Raw genomic sequence first — 14,866 nt, 5'->3', positions numbered from 1 at the left:
GTCACTGGCGACCGGGTGGTACCATACTGAACTGATCGGTCACTGGCGACCGTATAAAAATAACACTCCCACATAGTGAATGAACCACAAGCCATATCGCATAAATCTAAAAAATAATCATTTTCTGTTTAATGCACGTAAAATAATTAACTGGCATAATGAAAATTCCTGTAATTTTACCAACTGGATTGGATTGGTTCGTTCCCAGGCTCGCTGCAACCTAACTATGCCATGAAAAATATGCAATAGTTTAAACATGACCAACTATGCAATTTACGTTCAAAAGATGCGACTATGACGCCTAATGACTTCACATTTAATCATGACTCCGAGCCAACCTGAACCGACACTGACTGACGTATAGTCATGATTAAAATACGCTGAAAAATCATAAAATAATGTTCCTAAAATGATAGGGTCGAAATCTAGGTGGAATGGAGGCCAAAACACGAAACGCTCTTTCGAGAGTCAATTTGGCACATTGCACCGTAAATTCTCGTACGACCTCAAAAATGATCCAAATGACGAACGGTCGAAAACATGACCTTCCTAACTCAATGAGGCACTGTCCAGTCCAAGGCCATGGGCTAAAAGCCAACCAAGAACTCAACGACGCTTCTGAACAGCAGCATACTTGCTGTCAAAAAAAATACAGCAGCTGCGCACTACAAGACTTGCATTGGTTTCGAGACTATCGGCCATTAGGGGCGTGAACCACCGACCAGGGACTCTTACCAACATCCCAAGGAATGATTTGAACCATGGCTAAGGGCCCTAGGCCAGCCACAATCCGCATCACACCAAATCTTAACCGAAGGGTCCAACCGAGAGCAACGTGCATGCGTGTGTAGTGTTTATGCTATGATCGATGTCTTGCGTCGTTCCAGTGGCCATTTGATTGACCATGGCACGATCTAGACATCTAGGAGCATGATATGAACCGTGGCTAAGGGCCATAGGCCAACCAAGATCCATACCAAGCAACAAAAGAACGAAATCAAAAGCTGAACAAATGAAGAAGCCGAATGGGGAAAGGGGCTGTTTTCACGTTTTGATTAATAACCGAGGGGCCATGGACCAAGCCACCAAAAGGGCAACTTAGTCACGTCTTAGACATGCTAGGGAAGTGATCCAACCATGGCTATAGGCCCTTGGGGCAGCCAAGATCAGATCCTTCCTCCTTGACATCCAAACTGAATTTTCGAATCACATTACTGCACTTATGGGGAACTTGCTGTCATTTCGGTTTTCCAGCAAGTATGGGGCTGGTTTGAATGGACCAACATGGTCCTAATGCATCCTACTACATGTATACAAGCCGCCTTGGGAGCCTGGAGTCGATCCAATACCTGAAACCATCAAAACTCAGAAAAACGTGAAGCTTGACAAGGGAAGTCGAAAATTCTGCATGTGTGTTCCAAAATATTTTGACATGGATCTCGATTTTTGCTTGCTACAACATGATCATGTACTGAAAAATAAATGATAATATGACTTGATTGAGGTTTGAAAGAAATCTAGACATGCCTGGTTTCGTTTCGAAAGAAAACGAACGAAACAACGACGATGCGGCACGGAGGAGGTGGAGCGCTTCTTGTCTACCTTCCTTGAACTCGATTTTCTTGCCTTTCTCCCTAGCTATGGCTCACGATTTTTACCTCTGAAAAGGGTCTTATTTTCACTCAGATTTCGAAAGAAAGGAGAGGGGGGAAAAATGGTTAGGAGGGTGAGGGAAGTGGGTGCAAGATATAAGGAAGGATCAAGACCAAGTCCACTCCCTTTGAATTTGAATTTTGAATTATGGTTTGATATCAAATGAGTTGGTGGATGCTTCTAGGAGGTGGTGGCCGAAATTTATCTTGATTCTAGACTAGGATATGTCCATTTATTTAATTAAATTGTGCTCCCAAAAATCCTAGAATTATCCTACTAATTACATGCAAATAATTGGTCAAAGTTGATGAGTTGGAAAATGAATCTTCTAGCACTAAGGGTGGCCGAAAAATGCATGATAAAATAAAGGGAAATGTTGATTATCTAGTCGACTAATAATCCTTGAAAGCCTTACTAATCCTTTAAATAATTTAGTGAGCTAACCCCTTAATTTAATAACTTAAATGAATTCATTTCTTAATCACCTCAAATAATTAAATTAAATCTTCAAACCTCCCTTTCTAACTTAAATGAACTTAGTTACTAGCTAAATTAACTTCTGGAAATATTTCTCGAATCTTAAATTCTATCTCAAAACTCCAACTCCGGTCCGGCCTCACTGAAAATACTGAAATGCTAAAAATCATACTACTGAACTGAAATAATAAATAATTAACTTCAAATAAATGCATTTAAAATAATCATGCAATGAAGTCAATTAAATTTAAAAAAAATCTAGAATTATGCATGGCTTATACGTCTACTGATTTACGGGTTCTACAATCCTTCCCCCCTTAAATAAATTTCGTCCTCGAAATTAGAACTCACCGAATAACTCAGGGTATCGACTTCTCATCTCCGGCTCAGACTCCCACGTAGCCTCCTCCTCTGAATGGTTGAGCCATTTGACTTTGACTCGCTTAACGAGCTTGTTCCGAAGTTTCTTCTCCTGTCTGTCTAGGATCTGCACGGGTCTCTCCTCATAAGATAAGTTCGGAGTAAGCTGCAACGGCTCGAAATTCAGCACATGCGAAGGATTTGCCATATACTTCCTCAGCATGGAGACGTGAAAGACATTGTGTACTCCGGCCAGATTCGGCGGAAGAGCCACACGATACGCTAGCGTCCCAACTCTGTCGAGGATCTCAAACGGTCCAATGAATCTCGGACTGAGCTTCCCTTTCTTGCCAAATCTCATGACACCCTTCATAGGTGCCACTTTCACGAAGACATGATCGCCCACTGCAAACTCTAACTCTCTCCTCCGCTGATCGGCATAACTCTTCTGTCGGCTCTGAGCAGTCCTCATTCTATCACGAATCTTGACTACTACCTCTGCTGCCTGCTGAACAATCTCTGGACCCAACTCTGCTCTCTCTCCTACTTCATCCCAATGAACAGGAGATCTACACTTGCGGCCATACAGCGCTTCATACGGAGCCATACCTATAGACGACTGGAAACTGTTGTTATAGGTGAACTCTACCAATGGTAAGTTCGACTCCCAACTCCCAGAGAAATCAATGACGCAAGCACGGAGAAGATCCTCTAAGATCTGAATAACTCGCTCCGACTGTCCATCTGTCTGCGGATGGAAAGCTGTGCTAAGCAGCAACTTCGTACCCATAGTCGAATGCAAACTCTTCCAAAACGAGGAAGTGAATCTGGGATCTCTGTCGGATACGATAGAAACTGGAATACCATGGAGTCGGACTATCTCTCGGATATACAGCTCTGCATACTGAACCATGGTGAAAGTCGTCTTAATAGGCAAGAAGTGCGCTGATTTGGTAAGACGATCTACAATCACCCAGATAGCATTCGATCCTCTGGCTGACCTCGGCAATCCGGTCACAAAGTCCATGGTAATGTTCTCCCACTTCCACTCGGGAATAGGAAGAGGCTTGAGCAAACCTACTGGTCTCTGATGCTCGGCCTTCACTAACTGGCAAGTCAGGCACTCGGATACAAAACGCCTGATGTCCTTCTTCATCCCTGGCCACCAATACAATAGCTGCAGATCTTTGTACATCTTCGTACTCCCAGGGTGAATGGAGTACGGGGACGTATGGGCCTCTGATAAGATGTCTGCTCGGATAGAATCACTGCTGGGAACCCATATCCTATCTCGGTATCTCACAATACCGTCGCTGACTGTATACAAAACACTGCCCTTAGCTTCATCTCTCTTCTTCCACTGTGCCAACTGCTCATCTGCTGCCTGACCGCTGCGAATACGGTCAATAAGAGAGGACTGGATAGTCAAGGTAGATAAACGAGGAACTCTACCTTGAGGGTAAGTCTCAAGATCAAACCTCTGCATCTCGATCTGAAGAGGTTTCTGCATCGTCAAATGAGCCATCACTGCGACTTTCCTGCTCAAAGCATCCGCAACTACATTAGCTTTACCCGGGTGGTAGCTAATGTCACAATCGTAGTCTTTCACAAGCTCCAACCAACGCCTCTGACGCATGTTCAGCTCCTTCTGCGTAAAGAAATACTTGAGGCTCTTGTGGTCGGTAAAGATTTGGCATTTCTCTCCATACAGATAGTGCCTCCAAATCTTCAAAGCAAAAACTACGGCCGCTAACTCCAGATCATGGGTGGGGTAGTTCTTCTCGTGGATTTTCAGCTGTCGAGAAGCATACGCTATCACTCTCCCATGCTGCATCAAAACTGCACCTAAACCAAACTTCGAAGCATCAGTATAAAGGACAAACTCACCGGGCCCTGATGGCATGGCCAAAACTGGTGCTGAAATAAGAGCTTGCTTCAAAGTATCAAAGCTCTTCTGACACTCCTCGCTCCACACAAACTTCACATTTTTCTTGGTCAGTGCTGTGAGTGGAACGGCAATGGATGAGAATCCCTGAATGAATTTTCTGTAATATCCTGCTAGCCCAAGGAAACTGCGGATCTCGAATGCATTCTGAGGCACAACCCAATCTCTTACTGCTGCAACTTTTGCGGGGTCTACCTCAATACCACTGTTAGAAACAATGTGGCCCAAGAACGCCACCTTCTCTAACCAGAATTCGCACTTACTGAACTTTGCGAATAATTTGTGCTTCTGCAATGTCTGCAACACTGTGGTCAGATGCCTGCTGTGCTCCTCCCGATTCTTGGAGTAGACGAGAATGTCATCTATGAACACTATCACAAACTGGTCGAGGTACGGCTGAAATACGCGATTCATGAGATCCATGAAGATCGCTGGCGCATTCGTCAGACCGAACGGCATCACAAGGAACTCGTAGTGACCATAACGAGTCCTGAAAGCTGTCTTCGAAACATCAGCACCTCTCACCCTCAATTGGTGATAACCAGAACGCAGATCTATCTTGGAGAAAATCGAAGCTCCCTGCAACTGGTCAAACAGATCCTCAATCCTCGGCAGTGGGTATTTATTCTTCACTGTAACCCTGTTCAACTCCCGGTAGTCAATGCAAAGCCTCATCGAGCCATCCTTCTTTTTCACGAATAAGACCGGCGCGCCCCATGGAGAAAAGCTCGGGCGAATGAACTCCTTGTCGAGAAGTTCCTGGATCTGCTTCTTAAGCTCTGCCATCTCTGTCGGTGCTAGACGGTATGGCGCTTTGGATATCGGAGCCGTACCTGGCATAAGCTCAATGGAAAACTCCACCTCTCTCTCGGGTGGCATACCAGAGACGTCTTCGGGAAAAACGTCTAAGAAATCTCTGACAATCGGAACATCTGAGGCTGACTGGCTGGGTTCCTCGGGGACAGATAAAAAGGTTGCTAGAAATGCCCGACACCCTCTATGCATGAGCTTCATAGCCTGAACATAAGGAATAATGCGCGGTAAAGAAAAGTACCTGTCCGGCTCAAATAAGAACTGCTCCATTCCAGGCGGTCGGACAAGAACGGATCTCCGCTGGAAGTCTATCAACACTCTGTTCCTCAATAGCCAGTCCATCCCTAGGATGATGTCAAATTCCGGCATCGGTAGCACAATCCGATCCGCATAAACAAGATTACCGTGCAGCTCAAGGTCTATATCTCGGATAACATTGGTAGCTGCCATCTCCTCTCCTGACGGCAACACTACTGAAAAGGCTGTATCTAGCCCAATGGTCTGGATCTTGAGAAAGTTTACAAAGACCTCCGAAATAAACGAGTGAGTGGCCCCTGAATCTATCAAGGCCTTGGTAGCGGAACCAGATATAAAAATTCTTCCTGAAAGAGCGGAGCTCTAAGTTGAATCCCACTACAAGGTCTAAACTTATAGACATGCAAAGGTCAAGGTTCCTCTAGCTTAATTTCCTCTGAAATAAATCTGAGTAGAGCATGCAATCCTATAACAGTTCTAGGTTCAAAATCTAAATCCCGATTCCCAAAACACGGAAATTCAAATAATAACTTAAAGTTTAAAGGTACCTGTCAACAACATAGTCTCCGGGTTGGTTTCCGCGGCATGGAGAGCAAAAACTCTGCCTTGGGTAGGCAGATTCCTCTGAGGACACTGCAGCAACATGTGGTCTTGACTGCCACACTTAAAACACTTTCCTGAGCCAGCCATACATGCTCCAGGATGGCGACGTGAGCACCTGGGACAAACTGGGTGCTCCTGAGTCCTCGGGGCTGGGCGTCCCCGCTGCTGCTGCTGCTGCTGCTGGCCTCGGTTCCTGGGCGGTCCATGAAAAGGCCTCTTATTCTGCTGCTGATGCTGATGAGGAGGAGGGCGGTGCGGTGCCTGGACTGGGCGCTTGCCCTGGCGATCCCTCTCGATATCCCGCAGATCCTGCTCTGCGGCTAAGGCCTTGGAGACGGCAACCTCATAAGTAGCAGGGTCAGATACCCTAACATCCCAGCGCAAGATCGGCCGTAAACCCACCAGGAAGTGCATCAGCTTGGCTCTGGCATCATTCGCTATCAGGGGCACAAAGTGACAGCCCCTCTTGAACTTACGGATAAACTCCGTAACCGACATATCCCCCTGTCTCAAACTCATGAACTCGGTGGTCAGCCTGGTGCGAACCTCCTCAGCAAAATACTTGGAGTAGAAAACCTCCGTAAAGCGGGTCCAAGAAAGTGTAGCCAATGTCAGGGCTACCGAAGCTCCTTCCCACCATAAGCGGGCGTCTCCAGTGAACAGGTAGGTGGCACATCGGACTCGGTCTGCGTCCCCCAGCTCCATAAAATCGAAGATAACCTCGAGGGATTTGATCCATCCCTCGGCAACCATGGGGTCAGATGTCCCAGAGAATTCCTTCGGGCGCATCTTCATGAATCGCTCATACACAGCCTCGGGCCCTGTCGGCCTGGCTGCGGCTGCGGCTACGGCTGCGGCATTGCCCCCCGCAAACTGTGCGAAGAACTGTGCCATCCCAGCTAACATCTGGGCACTCATGTCCGGTGGGGGCGGTGGAGGAGGTGGTAGGTCTCCCTCCTGTCTACGCTCCTCCCTGTCTTCTCGGCGAGGCTCCTCCTCTCTGTTGCGCTCTAAAATGCGTCTAGGGGGCATACTGTTCCAACATAACCCATACGTAACTAACATGCATAATTCCATAATTTATTTTAAATGAACTCTGAAATACTGAAAATCTGGAAGCATGCTGACAAACTAATTCATGCTTTAACTGAAATGCTGAACAAAATGCTGAACTGAAAAACTTACAGACCAAAGGCGTGGCTTCGTGAGCTTCTCGCGGTCAGTAGTAGTGAAACCCTATACAGAACCACCGCTCTGATACCAACTGCAAAGGCCCTCGAACTACTTGCTTGAAAATTTGCGGAAAATTAAATTTTTTTTTTTTTAAAGAAATTAATGGCCTCGCTCATAAAATCACTGGTGAAACAAGTTCAATATTTCAAAATAATTGCAGCGGAAGAAAATAAAGTTTTCCAAAAATCACAATTTAAAAATATCCATCAACTGATAAAAATTGTTTGCGGAAAAACATAACAACTGCTGCACTGAGGTCCTCGGGTGCCATTACTGCCGACCCAAGCTGGCTCACTGGTCCCCGCCCTCGGCCCTGGCCTCATCAGTACCTACAACAATCAAGTCTAGTGAGGCTAAAGACTCAGCATGCATAAATCGCAGGTAACGAGTAAAAATCTGAATTTAAAATATGCATGGGATAAAATATCCTGTCCTGAGGCATACTGAAAATAATCTGTACTGAGCAATTATAATACGTGCATAACTGAACTGGAAATCACTGTAAAAATATTTGCTCCTTGGAGCCTGTACTGAAATATCTGGTAAAATTTTCTGTTGAGATTATGTTTTACGCCTGTGGCCACTGCACTAAGCTGAACTGATCGGTAACTGGCTACCGGGGAGGCTGAAACTGAACTGAGCTGGCCGGTCACTGGCGACCGGGTGGTACCATACTGAACTGATCGGTCACTGGCGACCGTATAAAAATAACACTCCCACATAGTGAATGAACCACAAGCCATATCGCATAAATCTCAAAAATAATCCTTTTCTGTTTAATGCACGTAAAATAATTAACTGGCATAATGAAAATTCCTGTAATTTTACCAACTGGATTGGATTGGTTCGTTCCCAGGCTCGCTGCAACCTAACTGTGCCATGAAAAATATGCAATAGTTTAAACATGACCAACTATGCAATTTATGTTCAAAAGATGCGACTATGACGCCTAATGACTTCGCATTTAATCATGACTCCGAGCCAACCTGAACCGACACTGAACTGACGTATAGTCATGATTAAAATACGCTGAAAAATCATAAAATAATGTTCCTAAAATGATAGGGTCGAAATCTAGGTGGAATGGAGGCCAAAACACGAAACGCTCTTTCGAGAGTCAATTTGGCACATTGCACCGTAAATTCTCGTACGACCTCAAAAATGATCCAAATGACAAACGGTCAAAAACATGACCTTCCTAACTCAATGAGGCACTGTCCAGTCCAAGGCCATGGGCTAAAAGCCAACCAAGAACTCAACGACGCTTCTGAACAGCAGCATACTTTCTGTCAAAAAAAATACAGCAGCTGCGCACTACAAGACTTGCATTGGTTTCGAGACTATCGGCCATTAGGGGCGTGAACCACCGACCAGGGACTCTTACCAACATCCCAAGGAATGATTTGAACCATGGCTAAGGGCCCTAGGCCAGCCACAATCCGCATCACACCAAATCTTAACCGAAGGGTCCAACCGAGAGCAACGTGCATGCGTGTGTAGTGTTTATGCTATGATCGATGTCTTGCGTCGTTCCAGTGGCCATTTGATTGACCATGGCACGATCTAGACATCTAGGAGCATGATATGAACCGTGGCTAAGGGCCATAGGCCAACCAAGATCCATACCAAGCAACAAAAGAACGAAATCAAAAGCTGAACAAATGAAGAAGCCGAATGGGGAAAGGGGCTGTTTTCACGTTTTGATTAAAAACCGAGGGGCCATGGACCAAGCAACCAAAAGAGCAACTTAGTCACGTCTTAGACATGCTAGGGAAGTGATCCAACCATGGCTATAGGCCCTTGGGGCAGCCAAGATCAGATCCTTCCTCCATGACATCCAAACTGAATTTTCGAATCACATTACTGCACTTATGGGGAACTTGCTGTCATTTCGGTTTTCCAGCAAGTATGGGGCTGGTTTGAATGGACCAACATGGTCCTAATGCATCCTACTACATGTATACAAGCCGCCTTGGGAGCCTGGAGTCGATCCAATACCTGAAACCATCAAAACTCAGAAAAACGTGAAGCTTGACAAGGGAAGTCGAAAATTCTGCATGTGTGTTCCAAAATATTTTGACATGGATCTCGATTTTTGCTTGCTACAACATGATCATGTACTGAAAAATAAATGATAATATGACTTGATTGAGGTTTGAAAGAAATCTAGACATGCCTGGTTTCGTTTCGAAAGAAAACGAACGAAACAACGACGACGCGGCACGGAGGAGGTGGAGCGCTTCTTGTCTACCTTCCTTGAACTCGATTTTCTTGCCTTTCTCCCTAGCTATGGCTCACGATTTTTACCTCTGAAAAGGGTCTTATTTTCACTCAGATTTCGAAAGAAAGGAGATGGGGGAAAAATGGTTAGGAGGGTGAGGGAAGTGGGTGCAAGATATAAGGAAGGATCAAGACCAAGTCCACTCCCTTTGAATTTGAATTTTGAATTATGGTTTGATATCAAATGAGTTGGTGGATGCTTCTAGGAGGTGGTGGCCGAAATTTATCTTGATTCTAGACTAGGATATGTCCATTTATTTAATTAAATTGTGCTCCCAAAAATCCTAGAATTATCCTACTAATTACATGCAAATAATTGGTCAAAGTTGATGAGTTGGAAAATGAATCTTCTAGCACTAAGGGTGGCCGAAAAATGCATGATAAAATAAAGGGAAATGTTGATTATCTAGTCGACTAATAATCCTTGAAAGCCTTACTAATCCTTTAAATAATTTAGTGAGCTAACCCCTTAATTTAATAATTTAAATGAATTCATTTCTTAATCACCTCAAATAATTAAATTAAATCTTCAAACCTCCCTTTCTAACTTAAATGAACTTAGTTACTAGCTAAATTAACTTCTGGAAATATTTCTCGAATCTTAAATTCTATCTCAAAACTCCAACTCCGGTCCGGCCTCACTGAAAATAGTGAAATGCTAAAAATCATACTACTGAACTGAAATAATAAATAATTAACTTCAAATAAATGCATTTAAAATAATCATGCAATGAAGTCAATTAAATTTAAAAAAAATCTAGAATTATGCATGGCTTATACGTCTACTGATTTACGGGTTCTACATATCTAAACCTTTCATTTACTCATCGATCGTATTTTATATTGTAACAAAAATAATGCATGAAAACAAAGTGGTGTGATTATATGTATGCTAGAATGTAATTAAAATTCTTTTTGATATATAATATGCATGAACTCCTTCGTTTTCTTGAGTTTTTTATCGTCATCTTCATTGTAAGGATCCTATGTCATGCTGCTACATATGATTATGTTATAGGGTGTGTTTAGATCTTTATAAGTGTTCTGATATGGGTCGAGAAGCTGCTGGTGCAGCAGGAAGCGAAACAAGCACATGGCCGTGCATAGGGACGATCGTGGCTTTGGAGGGGTCGGGTTCAGGGTAGGTTGGACCAGGGCTCATGGCTAGGGTCTAGGCGGGGTCTTAGTATCCCAGGGTAAGCCTGGTATGGGTCAGTTAGGGTCTGGTTGGAAGGAAGATTTATTGGAGCCGTGAGTTACACGTTTACGCGCATGAGGGTGTTCGCGTGTTAGGGGCACGACTTTTGGTGGTTTAAGGGGTTGTGCTTGTGTATGGGCTGGAACAGGCTGGATCAAAGTCTTAAGTTATGTCTAATGGTTGAGCCTAGGGTTTGGTTCGAGTTGGAAACGCACAAGTGCCATAGTGTCACTCTTTGGCCAGCTTGTGTTATTATTGTTCGTTGTTCATGGTATGGGGTTCGGACATAGTTAGGTGCTGATTTATAGCCTTGGGCGGTAGGTTAGGATGTGTTTTATGAATGGGTTGAGTCCCGAGTCAATTGGTACGTCCTAAGTGTTCTATCTAATTCGAGAGTCATACGTGTCCGAATTCACTTTAGAGGCTATTTTTGGTATAGATTTTAGTATGTCAGGGCAGCATGTCCAAGGACAATCCCACAAAATTCATCATGTTAATAAGTATGTGTGACGTGCAAAATAATTATTTTTGAGGTTTGCGATTTGTCTTGTGGCCAAATAATGTTACGGGTTTGGAAGCTGGAGAACGTGGCTGGGGATCTCTCCAAACTCTTCGGAGGAATTATGTTACGTTAGGGACTGGACATCCAGTCCAAGGGCTGTGTTGATCCCTTCCAGCCCAGTACTGTGGTTAGTTGATCAAACGATTTATGTTAGGGGCCACCTGCATTGAACATAACTCTACGCAAAATGATTTATGATTATGATTACTATGACGAGCACGAATGTAACATCCCGAAAATTTGAAGGTCCACGTGAACCACATGCATGCAAATTACCAAATTCCTTATGTATTTTATTAAATTGTTTTAATGCATTAAATGCATGTTTATTGCATAAATATTTTTTTTAATTCATGTGTTATTAAAGTTTCATGCATTAGGGTTTTAAGTTGCATTTCGTGCTCGAACAAGTAACGGAGACCGGAGATAATCAGGAAATATATTTTTGTTGAATAATTATGTTTAATTATTTAATATATGGTGTATTTAAGTATGATTTTCGAAAATGGACTTTGGGGAACTAGTTTTACTCGCAGGGTCATATTTTAAACAGGTACGCAAATTTTAGTGAGTCGAAGGACTTTTTGAGGTCTCGGGCAATATTTTCTAAAACGTACCTAAACAAAATATTTTTCAGAAGTGTTTTTGGGCTTGATGGATTTATTTAGTACTTAATGGGTCCAAAACCATTTTAACCCTTTAAATTTTAATTAAGGGCCCATTATTGTGTTATATTTTGACTTAAATACATCATTAGTAAACCCTAACCCTAACTACCACTTGGTGGCCGCCCATTCATTTTTCCAACAACCATTCTCACGTAAAACAGCAGATTTTAAATTGTTCTTCAGTAGCCACTTCAAATTCTTCAAAGGTTTTCAAGAAAGTTCCTTCCCCACTTCTCCGGTGCAAGTCCTACGTGCATACCTTCGATTTTTATCACATAACATTAATGCACACCTTGTATCACTCTTTTTCTCATCATTCCTACTATATATGCTGATATATATGTATATGCATGAGAACCCCTTTGATTTATCATGTGGTGCCATTTTTACAAAGGTTTGACACGAATCATGCACTTTATGGTTTCTTACTCACGTTTTTGCTATTTACGTGCAAGGGGGCAGCCGTCTTGAGTAGCTAGGAAGTTGATAATGTCGAGAAGGAATAGGGTTAAGAGCTGGAGTCGAAGGTTGAGCGGTTTAGGTGATAATGTATGAGGGTCGATCAGTGCTAGTTGTTGTTTGGGTTCGGCATGTCTAGTTCTTGGGTTGGTAGTGCGTCGGCTGTGCAAGGACCGTCCCCTGCCTTGGACCAGAACCTGGTGGGTCTGAGCCATGGCATAGGATGGCATGAACATGGCTGAAATTAGCGTCGAGACCGATCTTGCATGGGGTGTAGAGGTTGTCTCGGTGGGGAGTCTTCTTTGGTGACTAGCGAGCGTTTGTTTCATGCGGCTTGCATGGGGTTGTGGCTCAGGTTAGGTTGGTCCAAGAGGATCCTAAGTTGGGCTAGGAAGGGTTGGTGCAAGGCTGGAACGAGCTGGTAGGGCCTAGGGTCGAAGGGTTGCACGTTTGGTGGACTAGGCTTGAAGTTCATGAGACGTTGGAAATTTCCAGCAATTGTGGGTCATAAGTTGTCTGGAACGAGTGGTTTTAAGGATGGTCATGCAGGGTTAAGTCACTGTCCGAGTTGGGAAAAAATTGGTTAAGTTTCGGGTCGATTCGGGTTAAAACCGAGACCCCGGTCCATGTTTTAAAACGAATTGTATAAGTTTTGAACGAGCTCGAGTTCACGTCTAAGAAATTCATATTATTACGTCTAAGAAATTATAATTATTATGTCTAAGAAATGATTATTATTATGTTTTGAGGTGTTTTGAGGTGTTTTGAGGAGTTTGGTAAGCTTTTGGTCGAAATTTCAGGTCCAAGGGTAAAACTGTCAATTAGGATTTCTAGGGGCAAAATGGTCATTTTGCACTCTGGTCCAGTTAGAAGTCCTGGCAGCGCCCTTAGCATGAGTTGTCATGTTTTTAAATGTTTATGTTATCACGTATATGATTTTTTATGAAATTATGAAAGATATGTTGCATGCTTTGTTTGAAGGAAAAATTTCTTATGTGCATGATTTTGATAAGAGATGAAAATGATGACATGTTTTGAAAGATGAGAGTTGATTGTGACTGACACTATATGTATACGATGAGCTGTAAAGACAAGGCTCAGTGGATGGGTAATACTGTCGCTGATGTCCCCGTCGCCGGGTACCACGGTTCTATGTAGATGGATCCATCGAATATAGCTGATACGATAAAGCTGATACGATTAGAGCTGATACGAAAGTCACAACTAATGAACTGAATTCGATTAAGAAAAAGAACAAGTATATGACGATATGATGTGATGTTTTGACAAGTTATGCTTTTACGATATGTTTACGTTTTCGCTTTTATGATCATGAAACATATTTTTATTATGGTAATTTTCATTGTGTCTTGCTATGTATTGTATTCGTTATAATATTAAATGTGTGTTGAGTCTTTAGACTCACTAGGCGTGAATGATACAGGTGAGCATGTTGATGAGGAGGCTGGAGGTGTCGAAATCTGAGTAGGCGAGGTTGAATGTGCGCATGTGAATTCGAGGACCATATATTTTCCGTACGCCATGATTTGTTATAGGAGTGGAAATGATTATTTTATACGTTTTTGTTTTGACATGTTGATGATCATGAGGATTTTTACTTGCTTTCTGTTTTTATTTATAACGTAAGGCTTGTGTTGTCGACTCGGTGAATATTTTTAAACTGCACTATCTTTATCTATCATTGGATTACATCTATTTTTAAATGAGAAATCTTCAGCAGTATTGCATAAATGCATAATTTATGAATTTTCAAAATTTAGCTTTAAAAAAAATTTTCTCGTGGCATTTTTAGTAGTAGATGTTTCAGTTGGTATGAGAGCAAGGGTCTTGTGTAAGGTTTTGCCACTGTCAGCTTCTGCAGCTCAGTTTTCAAGATTCAAGTCTATAAGTTTGTATGATTTTAAATGTTTTAAATGATTTAATGTTATCATTAACATGTGTAGCTGTTTTTACGATTTGAAGAGTATATGTTTTGAAATCTAGATTGAATTGCATGTTGTGGTTATGTTTGGAATTGGACATATTTAAGAATTCGAATATTGGGCATTAGAAGAGGTTGAAAATGATATGACTATATTTATTTTAGTAGTACTGATGTTCTACTTATGAGTCATAAGTTAATATCGAAGATTAGTAATGCCTTTGGGGCCTTTAGATTTTCTTAAAAAAGATTGATGGTTCGTGGTTACTAGTTGAGATAAATTTTGAGGATTTCATATAAGGAATAATGATTCGAAGACTACGACGATCTTTAGATGTATGAAAATGTATAATTTGAAATTTTAGATATTGATGGAAATGTAAGATTGACTATGAGAATTGATCGTGGATAAATGAGC

This window comes from Primulina tabacum, chromosome 1 (genome assembly GCF_025594145.1).
Source record: "Primulina tabacum isolate GXHZ01 chromosome 1, ASM2559414v2, whole genome shotgun sequence".
In the NCBI taxonomy this organism is placed as follows: Eukaryota; Viridiplantae; Streptophyta; class Magnoliopsida; order Lamiales; family Gesneriaceae; genus Primulina; species Primulina tabacum.
The sequence above is the reverse complement of the archived record's forward strand: the minus strand, read 5'-3'. Positions refer to the sequence as shown.